This window comes from Coptis chinensis, chromosome 2, assembly GCF_015680905.1.
Source record: "Coptis chinensis isolate HL-2020 chromosome 2, ASM1568090v1, whole genome shotgun sequence".
NCBI classification, from domain to species: Eukaryota; Viridiplantae; Streptophyta; class Magnoliopsida; order Ranunculales; family Ranunculaceae; genus Coptis; species Coptis chinensis.
Genome location: NC_141457.1, coordinates 64,019,138 through 64,039,059, shown reverse-complemented (window position 1 = coordinate 64,039,059; position 19,922 = coordinate 64,019,138).

The following is a 19,922-nucleotide window of genomic DNA, read 5'->3' as shown; positions in this document are numbered from 1 at the left end:
CGGTTGTTAAATTCGTTTGCAGTTGTTAAGGTGGTGCACGAACCAGGCCACCGTGTCATTTGGATCCCGGTTCGCGGAAAGAAGTCGAATCGTGTTAGGTTTAGTGCCGCTTAACGGCAATGTTCCCTCGTATGCGCGTCGTGCGGAGGGAGGCGAAGCGGTTCAAGGAACATAATGATGGCGGGCAGATGGCGTTTGGCGCCTCAAGGTAATTATGAGGCTTTAGGAAAAGACATTTCCTATTGCATAAAACTGCTCATCGAATACCAACAAAGTATTTGCTCGTCTTCTTGCCCAAACTTAAGTCTTTCTTCTCGCTTTGCTCCTTTGCTGTGCATCACCATCGTTGCTGCTCGTTCAGGTACGTTCCTTCTCCTCTGAGAGTGTTATTTCGTTGAGAAGAGTTTGGAATAAAACTGCATCTCATGTGACAGTACTTTTGTATGCTAGGTTTTCACTACACCATAATAGGATATTTGCAACACGCACCTTTTTTGATTTGCAACGCTTATTTAGCGTTAGTAAGTTTCCAACGTTAAATAAGCGTTGGTAATGTTGTAAAGCCGCTTTATTTGGGTGAATTTCCGAATTAATTGCTAACGCTTTAAAAAACGTTGGAGAAGTGTTACAAACTTAAAAATTTCGCTAACAGAGAGAAACCAAAAATATCGAACCAAAAATATCGAAATATAAAAATATATTTTTTTTTTCTCCTCTCTCTCTCTCACCAAGATTCTCAAGATCCCTAATTTTCGCGACTCCTCAATCAAAGAAAGAAGAAGAAGAAGAAGAAGAATGGTCGATCCCTAATTTTCGCGACTCCTCAATCCCTAAAATATTGGTTCTCTCTCTCAATTTCTCGAAATTGAAAACAATGGTCGCTCCATTTGGTTATTTTTTATTAGTTGAGTTTGGGTTTTGCAATTCACTGTTTCGAGCTTCTCATTGGAAGATGAAAGACCATCATCACCATATGAAGTATTACAACACATATCGTGAAGCAGTTAGAGTAGCAAGTGAAGCAGTTGGTTGGGAAATTGGGGCATCATCGACGCCGCTCGAGTGAGAGTGTATCATCATCCGGGAATTTTAGAAGTAATAGTTTTTCAGAAATGGAAAGCTCAAATGCAAAGAGCATTACAAAGAGGTGGTCATAAGGAGGAACAATATAGAAAGTCGAAGTTTTAATCCGAAGTTTTAGTTAATCGGAAAAGGCAATGGTATCAAAGATCATTCAAAACAATTGGTACGTAATGTTTTGTTGTATTATTGATGTTATTCAATTTTTCATTCGCATTGCAATGGCATATGATTGAAAATGTATGAATATTGTTGCAGGATTTTTGAACTATAAAGAACCCACGCCCATATTTGAACACTTTGTCATTGTGGGTCTTCCTTCGGATACTAATCTCAAGGCAGTTGAGGATGCGTTTGCTAAGAAGAAGACATGGGAATTGCAGATGGCTTAAATGTGAAACGTTTGATACTAAAACTCTTCAATACCGTGGACCTTCTTACCCGATGTTGGAACCTCGTGTAAATGTAAACGATACATAGTTTGCCTTATTGAAAAGTTCCCATTTTACTATTTTAGAATTGTGGTAAACCGCGGACTCAAATGTAAACGATACATAGCCTAACATTATGACTCAATATTGGATGGATAAATAGTTTCAAGTTGAACAGACAACAATTTGATCCTTACCAAGAGCTAGTTTCTCCTTGTCGCGGCCGTGGCAATTTGCATTTGAAATGTCACATCTCACTTTCTTGGCTAAATAAACCCCCGATGTCATTCTCGCGGTGCGTGCATTTGTAGATACTTGAACCAGATTATCTCCTCTGGCACCGAAAAAGTGGGGATGGGATTGATTCAAGCTAATGGCTTTCATTTAGACGCAGTTATCGGGTCTCATAGTTGATGGTTATGGCACTATTGATGGATGGGGTACAAATTAGTGGTCTAATTCATGCCGCAATAAACCACAAAGAAGGTAACCGACAGTTTCGCCCCATTAACATGTTTTGGAATAGTACGCTCGGCAATTTTAAAGCTAATCGCCTCGCCTTTGCTTTAATTTGCGTGGATTGCACTAAAATGGCACCAACAAGAAGTATTTATATGTTGATTGGTATATGTTCGCGATCTAGTAATATTTGTTAATAAATTCGATAAAATCGCCTGAATTTTGTTGTTAGGCTATCAAGTTCATATTCTCGCCCAATAGTTATCTCAAATATTAACTATGGTCCCGGGCATGGTATAAGGTAAGGATATTCATTCCATTGATCGCAATCAATTGAAGTTGTAATGACCGACCCTCAAAACACGACATTGAAGTATGTACTTTGAGAATCTATTGGCCGGTTAGACTCGGTAGGCTCGTGATACGATTTGCCCTTTGCCGTATGCCACAAAATTATGTGGACCGGTGGTGCAAAGGTGTGAACCGGGTGGTTTGCAGTGTATGGTGGTGGACTGGTGGTTTGCAGTGTGTGGATTTGTTGGTGCAGTGTGTGGTGGTGGACCGGGTGGTGCAAAGTGTGTGGTGGTGGATTTGGTGGTGTGGTGGTGTGGACTGGTAATGAAGTGGATCGGTGATGCAAAGATCGCGGTTGCGATGGTGGTGTGTGAGTGTGGTGGCTTTATTCTTTATTGTTAGGTGGAGTGTGTGGCCGGTGCTTCTTTGGGTGGGTGGGTGTGTGCCGGTGTTCTGCTGTGGGTGCCCCTCGTCTTTGGGTGTTCGGGCCGCCATCGGTGACATCGCCGCCATGGACTCGCTTCCCTTTCTTATTTGTTAGTTTCTTCCCTTTCTTATTTGTTAGTTTTCAATTTTGAGCCACTTTTAAGAAACCACCGAAAACAACAAAATTTGATAATTTGCTCGAAAGCCATACCATTAGCAAATTTTCATTGATGACATTATTTGTAATTGCACATGGTTGATCCGGTAACCATGTTAGAGAAAGCCATCAGCTATGTAAAGTTTCTTCGCCAAGTAAAAGTAAGAAATCATGCAATTAAGCTACATACAATCTCATTTTCAAGTTATATATCAATCTTAGTCCAACAAGTTTTTTTTTTTTCTTAATGCAGGTTTTGGCCATCGATGAGTTCCCGCCCGCCGCAAGGTGGAAAAGCTACTGAAGTTTCTCAAGTTAAGGAAGCCTTTGATGCCATCTTATCTTCTCACAAAGACAGAAACTCAAGCTCCAAGTGAATAACCCACATCAGAAATTAAGAAGTCAAGAACTATGAGGGACAAATAAGATAGTCAATTGAGACAAAGGGCCTTGCATGGGATTTTAATGTATGTTCCGCTTTATTCTCGAGATTTCTTTTCTTTTTGATTTTCTAAGTGGGTTTTCTTTGGATCTTAATGATTCGATTGAGATATGAGATCTAGTGGTACTAGTGAATGAAAAGAATTCCATGTATCGAGAAAAAATAAGCATGATGATGTATATCTTGAATACTTGCAGATGGGTTTTTTTAAGTCATACGATCCAGATATTTGTATCTAATCACGTGAGTGATTTAACAAAGATCATCATTTTTAATAGTTTAACATGTTTATAGTTAAAATGTCCAAGATGTTAAGGAAAGATAATATCATGAAGTATAATTTTATAAAGTTTGGTATTAGATGACAACCAAGATTGGAGGTAGATGTCTAGCTTGCTAGTTTCCCTCAGAACGGATGAGCTTAGCGGTTTAGAATGAGTTATGTCCGCAACCAAAAAAGAAGAAGAAACAGTTAGACTATCTATCGAGGATATTCGCTCTCCAATCATCATCGCTACTCACCTTGACTATCAACATTATTTTCAAGTCTCCAAACAACTACAAGCATAGATAGTCTTATCGCATCCTTGGCTACCCCCAAGAACGTGATGAAAACTTGAATCTATTTAATATAAGGACTGGGATATACATAAATACCAAAGATTGTATGCATGATGATGTGTACCATATATGTGGGTGTAATACTTATTTTGTTTCCATTTGTACGTTTTCATTTTTAGTTGATACCGACGATATGGAGTTCCAAACGGTGATATTCCTAATTACACAACATCGATGGATCGGTAAGTCTTACTTTTGATATCATTACACGCTTTAATACGTTGTAGTGTACATCGTGCCACCGAGTTTATCTTTTGGGCTGATTGCAGGTTAAGATACAGAAAGAGAGCGAGGTGCGTTTGAAGATAATTGGAACTCGAGTCGATGCCACAGAAATTGTATGCCTTCAAACACTTTTTCTTTTAGCATGAAATTGCAACTGATGAGTCCAAACCTACTTAGAGTTATACAATGCATGCTGAACCTATGGCCTCTGCTCTACATTTTTGATTGCTTTTGTACTCGCCTCTACATGATCCCTATGATAGAAATTTATTGAAAATACTCTAGATCATTATAACTTGTTTTTTGACATGCCATTTAGAAACTAGATTAATTATTTAGACGTTCATTATGTCTATTATTCATGTCATTTAGGTATTGGATTGGTGATACAGTAAAAAAGTTCCAATAAAATAAATTAAGTGAAGGTTGTTATCCATATACATTATGATTTCATGATTATTTTTGCTTGAATCTATGTAGATCTCAGCTGTGTTTACTTGTTTTATGTGAGTAGTAGTATGTCCCAAGACATTAAGAGGCTAGTTATGGAACTAGAAGTCCGAAACTGTTTTCACCGTAAGGACTATAAGACTATTTAAAGCACATTAGCCGAGATGGGAATTTTCTTGATTGTGTAGAAAGGACTTCTCACCATTAAACTTTCACTCAAAGATCTTTTGTGACATAAGAGTTGGATGACTTCTCCAACTTTTCATATCCTTCTTCAATATTTTCATATAGTATTGTTTTTGTTTAATGTATTGCATTGTGTTGCTTGGGAATTGTCTTGATTGTGTCAGATCTTGTTGTTAGTCATTTTTCACTAATGGTGTAACCTTATAAAAATAGATACCGATCGGACTTGGCTACCCGCAATGGACATGCCCGATTCTAATATTTGCAGAGTTCAAACTTTGGTGTACACAATGGAAATCAACGATTTAGAAGTGAAACTAAGATATCCATCCATTTGTAATTAAGTCGGCTAGATTACAGCTTGAAAATTAGTTTCATAAATCATAATATAATAATTATGTTGATTGTGGGTTGAGTTCCTTAATACATATTCTATGTGCCTTGAATTGATTCGGCTTAGTGAGTTCCTTTTAATCTTATGGTGGAATAATCTTGCACGCCGCAGGCACTTATCCGCTTAGTGAGTTCCTTGTAATCGACACCCAATATGCTCTTTATATTATAATGGTCACCGAATGTTCAAGTTTCAGTGAACTTTTGTGATAAGTGAATAAAGAACACACGCTTAGATATCCCTTACCCATAGGTATATTCGTCTCAATATAATCACATAAAAGTGAGAGTGGCGAACCCCACGGGTTATTACTAGTTTAAAACATTATGCAAAACCTACGCTCCATGATATGAATTCCTTTGATCTAACCGCAAATTGCAAACCGTGGAGGTTTTCCTTTAAGCTCGATAGGCCAACTATATATCATATATTTAATTACTCGAGGAGGCAATTATTGCGGTAGGATGGAGCTTAAGTGTTGGTAATGTTTAGACTCCATCCAACCAAACATTGATCTTCCGGTTACCTTCAAAGATCCGTGGTCATGAACATGGTTGTTGGCGAAAAGTGCTCCCTCGAGGAGTTACTTTCTCCTTTGGTTTGTTCTATATATCATATATTTACAATTTTTATAATTGAATCCTTTTGATTATCATCCGACATTTTGTTATGCCCTTGCAGTTCTGCATTGGTACCATAAAGGATGATTTCTTGGGTGTCATCAATGATCCCCGGAGTACCGTGATAGTGGATCTTTTGGTCACCTTTTTATGTTGCATGGAGTGACAAACCGGCAGCGATCTTGTTCCCTAATTTGTATCTTGTACAGTCTCTGAAAAACAGGTCGGCCCATTTAGACTTCTTTCCTTTTCCTATCCAAGTGAAATGATGTCGTTGTTTTCGGTTATATGTTCTCGTTAATGGCTATTCAGAAATTGAAACAACTATTTTTAGCATGTTGACTGAATAAAAAAAAAAAAAAAAACAGGTTCATTGTCTTTTTTTCCTTCTAAAAATTCATTTAATTTGAAGTGGAGATTCCTCATTGTTTTGGTGTTGTAATGGCAAGTCGGTGGAGAGCTTTTCAAATTAAATTTCTACTACTTTATCGGTTCGTGTATTTGAATCTCGAATTTTACATTTCTTTGCTATATGTTTGTCTCATGTGTAGAATTTCATAGAATAAGGCGATGCAATTTTTACTTGAGTTTAAATGTTGAAAGCAAGTTGCTTTAAATTTTGAATTTTAGAATTTTGATGAACTTGAGTTGAATTTGCGGATGTACTTAGAATGTTTGGATAAATGTTTATATATGGGACTTATTGCATCCGTTTTTCGGGCAATTATTCTATGTTTGATAATGCATGTTGGTAAGGGATACCCCCTATTATTAGTTGCAATTAGGGTAAAGAAATAGAGAGAGTAGTAGGGTATCCCCGACCTTAATTAGTTGATCGAGCTATGCATATGAAAAATTGTTTGTTTATTAGTTTAGACTTTGGAAAATGCTAAAACTACTAGTAGAGAAAATTTTGTATTAAATGTTAGAAGTTTGCTCCAAAACATTGTATTTTTCCCTCAAGTCAAGTGCATTAAATTATTCCGAAGCAAACCAACGATGTGGTTGTTATTTTTAAGTGGGCTAATTATACATCTATAATACGCCAAATTAATTTTTCTTTGTATTGTTATTTTCTAATGGTTATTCATTGTATTGATAATCCAAATCGGAGAGTGCACAAGGAGATGCTATCTGCTAAAAGCGATGGGTTGAGGGTGGGGGGCAGGTTTCTGTGGCCGTGGAAGGGGAATGCGAAGGCGTTGAGCTTTTTGGGTTTGAAGATGCCAAGGACTTCCTAGAGTAAAAGGAAGATTTTGAAAGCAAGGGCGGTTTGTTTCGTGGGAAGTTTGCTTTTTGTCCTTAATTTTGTTTGCTTTAGTTTGGAGTGAGTTTGTAGCTATATATATATTTGTCTAAACCATTCTTGTATTCATTGGTTATTGTAGGTTTAGTTGGTCTCGCTACAAAATATGAGAAATTATTATTTTTTTATTAGCAACCCATCAGCAACGGTTTATAACCGTTACAAATGAATTTTAAATTATTTTTTTTAAATTAACTAACAACTTTGCAACGGTTAAATTTGCAACGGTTAAAAACCGTTGGTAAAAATTTTAACAAATTACCAACGCTTAAAAAGCGTTTGTGAAATTTCTGTTTGCAACGCTTTTTAAGCGTTGGAAATTTCTGTTTGCAACGCTTTTTAAGCGTTGGAAATTTCTGTTTGCAACGCTTTGAATTTCTGTTTGCAACGCTTTTTAAGCGTTGGAAATTTCTATTTGCAACGCTTTTTAAGCGTTGCAAATATTTCCAACACTTTACCGACGCTATATTTGCAACGCTTAAAAAGCGTTGCAAAAATTATTAGCAACGCTTTTTTGCCGTTGCAAATAGCCTGTTATGGTGTAGTGATTTATCATGGCAAGGTGTCGTCCATTCATGAGGGGAGAAAAAAGCGTGAGAGAAACGTCGCCTCTGATAATGGAGAGGATGGAGTTTGAACCACACGTGCATGGTGATCGCGGAAAGAGAAAAGCTGAGACTGTAGAGGCGAAGGGTCATAAGCGTTCCAGGAGGGCTGGACGTCCAACTGGCGGCATTGTGTTTAGGTCGCCGCAAATGGATAGGCGACATTAATCGATCGCCACCGCCATGAGTGTAGCGACTGAGGCAAAGGTCGGCTACCACCGGTGAGAGTTCGCCTCCACGTGTGGTGATGTGGGGTTTAATTCTACTATATGGGGAAGACGGGAAGAAGCGTATGGTGAAACGCTCAGATCAGAAGCTTCCACTTTCGCCCCATAGCGACGACCGTTCGGGAAGGGATCGTGATCGATGGTGATAAGGCAGAGGTGAAAGATGAGGACATGGAGACGTTGCTGGGGACGATGGATATGGCTGCCTGTTTGGTAAGTGCACGACACGCTAGGTTGTTATGTCGGTGACCAAAGCAAACTGATTCGTTAACTTTGTTCGTGTAGTTTCTTGCAGGGTATGATAAATTGAAAGAAGTTGTCCAAAACACTGAGGTGGATGACAACCCTCACGTCGAGCTAGGGTGTATGCGAGCTGCGTGGGGGGCAGACAAGAGAAAGCTGGAGGTGATGACTACCAAGTACCAGAATATGATGGCCGAGAATGCTGCGTTAGTGACTGACGTGACGGAGTTAGAAAGGGAATTAGCTGTGGTGACTGCTTATGCTAAGAAGTGCCAGAAGGTGACACGTAAAGCGAAGAAGGCGTATACCGAAGCCTGTATCGCCTACGCCGCTCTGGATGAGAAGTATGATGCGCTGAAGAAAGCGATTGCGAGCGATGAACGAGGGCATGAGATGCGTGTGATGCTGAGGTCGGCTCGGCATACTGCTTCGACTAGCGCAGCACCAGAAGATAAGCATGTCATAAGTGAGATTTGATAAGGTGATCTTGATTTGGCTCTGTCAGCCATGAATTGTAAGTTCTGTTTACATTTCCCTCTCTTATATGAGAGTTAACAATAGAGCTGTGTTTTCAGGCTTGCCTGAGCAGTTCGCCTTTTTCTTGCAGAGAACTGGTTTCCACGAAAGTGGCAGTTCGATACTTGTTTAATTTTTGTAATGAGCACCGATCTAGATTTTCTGGGTAATCCCAGCAGATCGGTGGGTGTAGTTGTTGTGGCGAATGGTCATATAATTTTATTGGTGATGTTTCAGATGCATGTTGTTGCGGTAATTTGTGTGTAGCTAGCGTTCTGCTTAGGATTCGAGAAATATGCGTCCTGCCATGTAGTCAACCCTAGAAATATAGGTCATGGACGTGACAGGAATTGGAGAGGCTATGTTGCCTGTGAGCTCCGGAGAGCTGTCGGCTCGCGGAGAGCGTTCTCGTTTAGTCGATCCTAAGAATATAGGTCTTCGACGTGACAAGCATTGGAGAGGCTATGTAGCCTATGAGCTCCGGAGAGCTGCCTGCTCGCGGAGAGCGTTCTCATGTAGTCGATCCTAGGAATATAGGTCTTCGACGTGACAAGCATTAGAGAGGCTATGTAGCCTATGAGCTCCGGAGAGCTGCCTGCTCGCGGAGAGCGTTCTCATGTAGTTGATCCTAGAAATATAGGTCCTCGACATGACAAGAATTGGAGAGGCTATGTAGCCTGTGAGCTCCGGAGAGCGTTCTCGTGTAGTCGATCCTAGAAATATAGGTCCTCGACGTGACAAGAATTGGAGAGGCTATGTAGCATGTGAGCTCCGGAGAGCGTTTGCTCGCGGAGAGCGTTGTCGTGTAGTCGATCCTAGAAATATAGGTCCTCGACGTGACAAGAATTGGAGAGGCTATGTAGCATGTGAGCTCCGGAGAGAGTTTGCTCGCAGAGAGCGTTCTCGTGTAGTCGATCCTAGAAATATAGGTCCTCGACGTGACAAGAATTGGAGAGGCTATGTAGCCTGTGAGCTCCGGAGAGCGTTTGCTTGAGGATAGCGTTCTTGTGTATGAGAGCATATGGCGAGTTAAGCGTGTGAGAGCTGGGAAGTAGACTGGTTATACGCCGGATGCGAGCTGGAGAATCGTTTGGATGCCAGTAAATGGAATAGCTTATACTAGGAGACAGAAAAAAAATGAAGCTGAAACTTATCGTGCTTTAAAAAAAATAATACAACAACAAAGGTTTTATTGATAAAATCATTTCAGCAGATAAGTATTCCATGGGCGAGGTAACAATTTCCCTTCTTGAGTTTTTATCCAGTACGCTCCGTTGCCCACAACACGTTCGACTATGTAGGGACCTTCCCAATTAAGGGCTAGTTTGGAATCATCTTGCGTCTTCTTGAGTACCAGATCGCCAGGCTGGAATGATCGAGGATGGACTCGTTTATTGTAGGAGTTCTTCAGAGTTTGTTGATAAGATGCGACTCTGATGGTAGCTAGATCACGCCGTTCTTCGAGCAAATCAATCTCTCGTGCTAGACGTAAATCAGGTCCGGGTTTCAACGAGCTCGGACTGAGTTGTAGTGACTGTGAGCTCGGTGGGAATGACAGCTTCTGTGCCATAACACAAAGAGAATGGAGATTCGCCGGTACTAGACCGAGCTGTGGTGCGATGGGCCCATAGGATGTTCTCCAACTGGTTCGGCCATTGACTTTTGTTCTTTTCAATCTTTTTCTTCAAATTTTCTAAGATGGCTTTGTTGCTGGTTTCCGCTTGACCATTACTCTGAGCGTACTGTGGAGTAGAAAATGCATGAACTATCTTCCACTTAGCTATAAATTCTTTAACGGTTCGGCCTTTGAATTGGGGTCCATTGTCCATTACCAGTGTATGTGGCAGCCCAAATCTGGTGATGATATGAGTCCAGATGAAATTGCGGACATGCGATTCTTTGACATGTGCTAAAGGAATGGCCTCGACTAATTTGGCTTAAATAGTCAAGAGTCGCTTAAGACTAACCGAAAACCGGTGCTTTTCCGGGGACGAATGGTCCCATAATATCCATGCCCCACATGTGAAATGGCCATGGGCTTGCTATATTGATCGGGTTACCGGTATGGGCTGAATGATGTTGTGGGCGAATGTTTGACATTTTAAGCACTTGAGAACGATGCTTTGGCATCGGGTCCGCATATCGGGCCGTATAGCCTTGGGAAATTGCCTTGTGGGCTAAAGAACGACCTCCCGGCATGATTTCCACATTCTCCCTCATGGATTTCGGCAAATATCATTTGTCCCTACTCCGGAGTAATACATCGCAAGTCGCGGTCCACCAACCAGATTTTCTAAACAACTTATCATGCAACACGCAATAACGACGCGTGCTTGATATTGGATTTGTTCGCTTTTGGCACGCTCGACAGGGAGCGTGTCCTATTGGATGTAATCCATGATGGGTTGCATCCAGGTCTGGCGCAACTGATCGTCGGAGAGAGGGAACAGATCGGCTATCACTAGGGCATGTTCGACCTGGTATGCAGGTCGATCGAGTACCTCAATGAGGAGTTGTCGTGGAGCACAACTCGGTGTTTGAGTGGCTAGGTAAGTTATCGTCCGCGTGATGGTTCTCATCACGCAAAAATGGTGTATGGTAGAATTCTTAAAAGAAGGCAATAAATGATGAACGACCTGAAGATACTTCGAAAGGTTACCTTCCCGAAGTAGTGTACTCCTTAGCAACCGGGCGAACAACCGGTTCGCGAAGTCACTAAAGACTTGGAGCTCTTGCACACCGAAATGAAGCCATACAATGAAGGCCCATGATCGCCGCTTCATATTCGCCTCGTTATTGGAAGATGCGAAGTCGAGTCGAACTGATTTTTCTACCATAACTCCTTCGGGAGACACTAAAACGACCCCGATGCCACTCCCGCCGGGATTGCTAGAGCCATCTACAAAGAGAGACCAGACTGACTTGACACGCTCTTTGACAACAGCGAGCTCCATTTCTGACTGCCAGTGTGGGTCGCTAACAGGGAAATCGGCGAGGAAATCGGCAACAACTTGACCTTTCTGATAGGTGCGAGGTACAAACTCCATGTGGTGTTCACCGAGCTCCTCGGCCTAGACGGCCATACGAGTAGTTTTGTTTTCCTTGTGGAGGAGTTTCTTCAGTGGCAGGTCGGTCAGTATGTTGACCGGATGTGCTTGAAAGTAAGGCCTGAATTTCCGTGCCGAATACACCAAAGCAAGTACGGCCCGTTCAAGGAAAGAATAATTCTTCTCAGTTGGCGTGAGCGTCTTACTTGTGAAGTAGATCGGCTTTTCTGAGTGGTTCTCCTCTTTGAAGAGAACTGAGCTGATTGCGAAATCTGATACTACCAGGTAGAGCCCCAGTGTCTCTCCATCTACCGGTGTGGCTAAAACGGGAGGCGTGGTGAGGTACTCTTTGAGAGTGGCGAATGCGTGATGGCATTGATCGTTCCATGAGAACTGCTCACCTTTCTTGAAGAGTTGTAAGAACGGACGACACTTGTCTGACGCCCGGGATATGAACCGATTAAGTGCAGCGACCATACCGAACAACTTCTGTATCTGCTTCTTTGTCTGTGGGTCAGGCATATCTAAGAACGCTCTGATTTGGTCTGGATTCGCTTCGATCCCTCGCTGTGACACCTGATATCCGAGGAATTTACCAGAGGATGCTCCAAAGAGGCATTTCTCTGGGTTCAACTTCATTCGAGTGTGGCGCAATCTGGAGAACGCTTGCTCAAGGTGAGTAATATGGTCGACTGCTTTTTTGCTCTTGATGACCATGTCGTAAATGTAAACCTCCATGGTCTCTCCTAACATGTCCTGAAACATGTCAGTTACCAGACGCTGATATGTCGCTCCGGCGTTCTTAAGGCCGAACGGGAGGACATTATAACAATAAATTCCTTGTTCGGTAATGAATGAAGTCTTCTCTTGATCTTTCTCAGTGAGTGGGATTTGATTGTATCCGCTGTACGCATCCATAAAGGAAAGAAGTTCATGTCCGCAAGTTTGGTCGACAAGTCGGTCAATGTGTGGCAGGGGAAAACTGTCTTTCGGTGTTTCTTGATTGACATTCGTGAAATCGACGCAGAGGCGAACTGTGCCATTCTTTTTGGGAACCGCGACGATGTTAGCGACCCATTCGGGGTATTCCACTTTTTTGATGAAACCGACTTGCTTGAGTTTGTCGACTTCATCATTAATGGCTTTCTGAAAGCGCAGAGATAACCGGCGAGGTCGCTGGCGAACTGGCTTAGCATTAGGATTGACATTTAACCGATGACAGGCTATACTAGGGTCTATACCAGGGACATCGATATACGATTGTGCAAAACATCTTTATTCATAGCCAGAAAGTTTAAAAGTTGGGCCTTGAGTGTAGGGTCAAGGTTAGCACCTACATATACAAACTTAGGGTCATTATCAGTTCCTAAGTTGACCCGCTCTCTGTCGACCTGTTGGGGTGCGGTCCTGGGTGGCGACGCTGCTTCACGTGGAGGCACTGCAACGTCCTGAGGGAGAGAGCATCTATTCATCTGGACTGGATCGGCAACTGTGGTGACGAGGACAGGAACTGGAATGGCTTCTGTGGGCATACCCAGAGGAGCTGGAGTAACTGTCGGCAGGAAGACTGGAGGTGTAACACGTGTCTGCGAATCCATTGGAACGGCAACGGCTGGATTGGAGTCTAGAGTGTAGGTGGACGACTTCCTCTTCTTATTGGAGCCCCCAGCGTGCTGCTTGGATGTGTTGACTCTGACCTCCGCAACCAGGTCTTTGGCCATGGTATAACTGATGGGTTCGCTACTTGTGTGGAATGGTGTACTGTCGGTCTTTCCTGCTGACAAGATTTGGTTACAATGATATGCTTCCAGTTGATTGCTTCTCAGCTCCATCAATCCTCTGGGTCCCGGAAAATGGAGAACTTGATGCAACGTCGAAAGTACAGCTTGCATTTGGTGGATCCATCGTTGTCCTAATATGGCATTATAGGACGACTGGATGTCCAGGATGCTGAAGTGCGTATTGCAGTTGCTTTGTCCTCTTTAGAACCCACTGAGACTGGAAGAATGATATCACTGACTGGGTCGGCTCTGGAACCATTGAAACCATAAAGGGGGGCAATCGGGTCTATCAGAACTGACTTGGGTAAATTCATTTCTTGAAGAGTGTGGTAAAACAAAATGTCGCAGGAGCTCCCCGGGTCGATCAAGACACGCTTCACTGTCCAGTCGCTGATCTTGACGTGGACGACGAGTGCATCATTGTGAGGAAGGCAGACCTTGTTGAGGTCGGCCCTCGCGGAAAATGATATCTCCCCGAATGACGGCCCGAGTGACGCCGGAGCATGTTCTCGCTTTGGGAAGTAAAGTGATAGACTTCGCGGAAGAGCTTAACACGACGCGTCTTTTCTCTCTTGATGAGGTGATCAATCATCGGGAAAGTAATCATGTGAATTGTACGAGCATTATCCCGATTTGAGGGAGTTGTTGTTCAAGGGCTCATGACGAACGCTCTTGGGACGCCCTCTACGGGCAGGTATGAAGCTTGAAAGTCTTGATGATGACGGCGATGGGGGGAGCGACTGCGCGCTCGTCGAGGTGGAGATCGGCTGCGAACGCGGCGAACCATGAGCTTATGACGCAAATCACCGTCAGGAATGTTGGTGTAATGTTTAATGTGACCAGCTTCGACAAGGTCTTGAAGAAAGTGCTTAAGCCCCCAGCACGCATTCGTTTCATGACATTTGGCTCTGTGGAAGGCACAATATGGCTTGTCAGGGCGATCAGCTGGCTGCTTCACATCTGGGCGGAAGTACGCGGCTCGCCGGATCTTGTCGAGGATGTAACTAGGAGAGCGAGTTAAGACAGCGAATTCTCTGTTGTTATCTTGGCGAAGTCCCAAAATTTTAGGTGCAGTGACTGATCATTTGTTTGGTATCGCGAGTATGATCAGAGATCGCTGCCACCTCCTGGTTCTCGGCTAACCATTGGACTTCAAACTTTCTTGCAACTTGATATACTTGTCAACCCGGGCGTACAGTTCGGATAGCGTTTCTGGGCGTTCCTTCATCAGCGATCTGGACAGGTCGGTATTACGCACGCGACAGGCGTTTGAAAATGCCAGTGTGGCAAAAGATTCTTTTAGTCCGCTTTCCATGCACAACAGTTCAGCCTTGAACCGCCCTAAGAATTGGCGAATGGTCTCATCTTCTCGGAAGGATAACTGGAACAGCGAATCAAGATCTCCCTTCCTGCGTCTGTTGTGCACGTATTGGCTAGCAAACAGGTCAGTAAGCTGCTCAAAAGTTTTAATAGAGTCAGGCTCGAGAGAGAAGAACCAATCAAGCGCGCCATCCTTGAGGACTGACCGGAAATAATCGACAGTGAAGATGATCATACTCGTAAGAAACGTAGAGGGCCAAACTCGAATGTATCGAGCCACATGTTGACCGACGGGCCGCGCCATCATACATGGGGAAACGTATCGGATAAAATCTTGAGGAGAGGATTTGCCGAGAACGCCGCCAGTGAACCGAGGACGCCGCGGTATGTCTTGAGCATTTTTGAACAATTTGGGTTGCGTTTTTCGACCGCGACTTTGGCCTATCCTATGTGACAATTCGTTAATCTGGCCGATTAACCTCGTTGATGCCATTTTCAAGCAACATTGCCGTAATCGGGTTGCCGTTGATAAGCGTCGACTTGGGCCTTAAAGTAGCATTTTCTTGCCCGAGTAAGGAAATGCTTTCATTTGTTACACCGGTTGTTCCGCAAGGTGTTGAACCTGAGCTTCGAGGCTGACCATGCTTCATGGGCTTGAGAATTGGAGAGTTTGTAGTTAGGGTAACGTGATTTCCCAAGTAATCGAAATCACGATGGCCAATGTAAAGGAGGCGTTTTGGTTTTTCGTGAGGTTTGTGAAGAAAGGGGAAGAAGGTTGAGATTCTTCGGAAGGACCGAAGTTAAACTGGAGTTTAACCGCCCACGATCCTCTTTCTTTTCTCTTTTTCTCCGGGAGAGAGGAATCAGGCCCGACGTAGTTCAAATAGGTGGTATTTATAGGCTAAAGGAAAGGTCAATCCGGGATACACGTGTGTCTCTTACACACGTGTAAGGTGGAGATCGTGAATGAGTGTTAAGCTGGTTATATTATTAGTCATGTGCTGATTGGGAGTTGGCGCGGTCGCCCTTATTTCCCGGTGGTGGGAAATACCAGTAAGATTTTGGTAATGATTACCCCTGGTGGTGATCCTATTTGAGGCGTTCTGTCTCTGGCCATGCGTTCCTACCGTGACATCTTTGTTCGTACCACCTACATGAAAGGAGCTACTCACAGATCGGTCTTGGAGGTCGATGTCCTGAGTTCGCTTATGTTGCGCACATGTGTGTTCATAAGGGAACTGCTCACAGGTCGGTCTTGGAGGTCGATGTCGTGAGTTCGCTTATGCTCCACGCGTGCCTGATAACTTTATAAAGATATCACTCCCCTACAGAGATCTCAGTTCCAGTTGTTGGAGTTATCTCTCACAGGAGGAAGAGGGAGAGAATCCGGTGATGTTTGCATGAAAAAGGTCGAGCGAGCGAACGCTCGAAAATGGTCTTGCCCAAGGTTCCCTTGAAGAAAAACAAAGATAGTTTTTTTTTTCTCAATTTTTCCGAAACATGTCTACTGGACTTTCCTGAGTTTTTCCGCTGAGGACGCGTGCGCGCTCGAATTGGCTTGTCTGAGGGCGCACCCACGCCAAGTATGAAATCGCAGAATTCTATTTCTGTAGTAACCGCGAAGCTATTTTTTTGGGAAGTATAAAAACAGAACCAGGTTTTGGAAAAGCTAACACAAAAGTCACGAAAAAAAAACCCAATTTTAAGAGAGATCAAAATTGAGAGATAACATTTACAAAGAGAAAAGCCTGTAAAGAGAGAGGAGTGATCTAATAAGGTGGAGAGACTTGAAAGGAGTGATTGTAATCTTCCTTCCCACATTATAAAAAGATTAGCTCTTGTGGAAGTAGGCACCATTGGCTGAACCACGGTACATCTTTTGTGTTGTGGTATGCTTTATATTTTCTTTGTATTATTATTTGTTTGTGATAGTTGTTTAGAGAGTTAGGCATGCTAGGTTGGTTGTAGTGAAAGTTTAGATTTTTGTCTAGAGTAGTAGTGTGTTCATATTACAAGTTATCTGTGTAGTGGGGATCGATTGAAATTGTTATTCCCCAACACCAGTATGTCTCCTTTAGAATCTCCAGTTCGAGTCTCCTTTAGATGACGGGTGGGGTAACTACTGGCCCTACCCTCCTGACTGGCTGCTCTAGGGGTTCATGTCCCGCCAATTGGTATTCTGCATTCGATTGTGATAAAAGTTGGAAATCTTGTAGACTCCTTATTTCATATGTTGATGCTTCATAGAAATGTATAGGAATGAACTTAGATGTTAGAAATAACAAGGGAGATTTTAAGTTGTTCTATGGGATATATAGTCGTTGTTGTCATCCCAGCCATAATTCCATATGAACGGTGTTGTCACATTAATTCTTGATGAAAATTAGAAGTTTTGGTGTCTCTCCAGAATACTCAAAGACTAAATTTCTCTGTACTTATAATGAATTTTACAATGAACAAAATATAAATTTTTTGCTCCTTCAATGAGTGACTTTTTCAAGGATTATAGTAAGGGAAAGCACTTGCTACCCAAGGGATACAATAAAAGGAACAACCAAATCTGAGAAAAGAAATACTTGCATCACAAGGAAGGAAACACTTGTGACTCAAGTCAACATAGCCATGTGTGAATACTTCAACACTCCCCCTCAAGCTGAGTGTTGTCAATAACACCCAGCTTGCCGATCAGACAATGAAATGAATTTGCTTCTAACGGTTTGGTGAAACAATCTGTAATTTGATTTGAAGAAGGCAGATAATGAGGTGCGACAAGTCCTTTCTGAATATGATCACGAACAAAGTGGCAGTCAATTTCAATGTGCTTTGTGCGCTCATGGAAGACTGGATTTTCAGCTATATGTTTAGCTGCTTGATTATCACAATACATACTTAGCGGTGATAAATGATGAATTCCAAGATCTGAAAGTAGATAATGTAATCATTGAAGCTCACAAGTTAAAGTTGCCATAACACGATATTCAGCTTCAGCTGAAGAACGAGATATTGTACTTTGCTTCTTTGTCTTCCAAGAGATAGGACTAGAGCCAAGAAGAACACAATATCTTGAGGTAGACCGCCGAGTAGTTGGGCATCCTGCCCAATCTAAATCACAAAAACCATGCAATTGAATAGAGTTTGTTGATGACAAAAGAATTCCTTTATTGATTGAACCTTTAAGATAGCGAAGAACTCGAAGTGCTGCCTCCTTGTGACTACTTCTTGGAGATGTCATGAATTGACTGAGAATGCTAAAAGAATAAGTGATATTTGGCCTAGTGACAGTCAGATAGATAAGTCGCCCAATAAGTCGACGATAAGGAGTTGGATCAGGAAGCAAGGTGCCATCATCAGGAGATAACCGTAAATTTTGTTTCATAGGAAAAACTGAATTACGACCACCACTCAAACCAGCATCTTTGAGAATATCCAAAAGATATTTTCTTTGAGATAAAAACAATCCTTTATGAGAGCGCGTGATTTCGATACCAAGAAAGTACTTAAGACGTCCAAGATCTTTAATAAAGAATTTGGCTTCAAGAAATTTCTTAAGGCGTGTGATTACTGGATCATCACTCCCCGTTATAACAATATCGTCAACATAAACTAACACAAGGGTTGAGGAGGTACCTTTGATGTTAGTGAATAAGGAGTAGTCTGACCTTGATTGAATGAATCCAGCCTGAATAAGTGCTGAAGAGAGCTTTGCAAACCATTGACGTGAAGCTTGTTTTAAGCCATATAAAGGCTTATTTAGCCAACAAACTTTATTCTCCCCTTGTCGTGCAAAACCTGGTGGCAAAGTCATGTAAACCTCTTCAGCAAGATCACCCTATAGAAAGGCGTTATTGACATCCAGTTGATGTAATAATGACCAATTCTTAACCGCAGACAACAAAGTACGAAAAGTAACAAGTTTTGCAACAGGTGCAAATAATGTGTCATGATAGTCCAACCCTTCCACTTGATTATAACCTTTGGCCACTAACATGGCCTTATATCGCTCCACTGTCCCATCAAAATGATACTTGATTTTGAATACCCATTTACATCTGATTGGCTTCTTGTTGGAAGGAAGAAATGTGATACTCCAAGTATTGTTTTGTTCAAGGGCCTTTATTTCTTTTTGCATTGCTGCTCACCATTGTAGACACTTAACGACTTGATTGAAAGACTTCTTTTTGCATTGCTGCTCACCATTAGGCTCTTCTATAAAACAAACATTGGAAAGAAATGCTCTATGTGCAATTGAAAAGTTAGAATTGGAGAGAAAATGATTCATAGGATAGGGAGTACCTGTCGACTTAGAATTGGAAGGAGTGGATGAGCTATCATGAGTGGCATTGTTACATACATAATCAACAAGCTTTACAGGAGGACGACGATCACGTGGTGGCGTAGGCGTTCCTTGATCAGCAGGAACAATAGCAGGTGCCACATCAGGGAGTTCCAAATTGTCGACATTAATTAACAACAGTGTTGTCAACAGTTTCTTCCCTGCTAGTATCGATCTCAACTTCAACCAGATTATGAGAGTGATTCGAAATGTCAAGAACATCATTATCATTCAAGGGAAGAGGAATAACACAAAGTACGTGGTGAAGAATCAGATTTATTTAGATCACGAAAAGGAAAAATTCCTTCATAGAAAATAACATCTCATGAGACATAAATAGAGCTACTAGTAATATCAAAAATACGATATCTCTTTTGACCATGGGGATAACCAACAAAAATTCTAGGTTGAGCTCTTTGATCAAATTTTTGTTTGATGTTATTATTGTGAGCATAGCAAAGACTGCCAAACACTCGCAAATGTGAGTAACACGACTTAGTATTAAACAAGACCTCATGTGGACTTTTACCAGACAAAAGAGGTGAGGGCATTTTACTTATGAAGTACATTGCAGTAAGCACACATTCACCCCAAAATTTTAAAGGCGAATGAGCTTGAAAACGTAAAGCACGAGCAACCTCAAGGAGGTGACGATGCTTGCACTCTACTACACCATTTTGTTGTGGTGTGGCCACACAACTTCTTTGGTGGATAACACCATGATCTGAGAAGAAAGACTGCATGACATTAGAAAGAAAC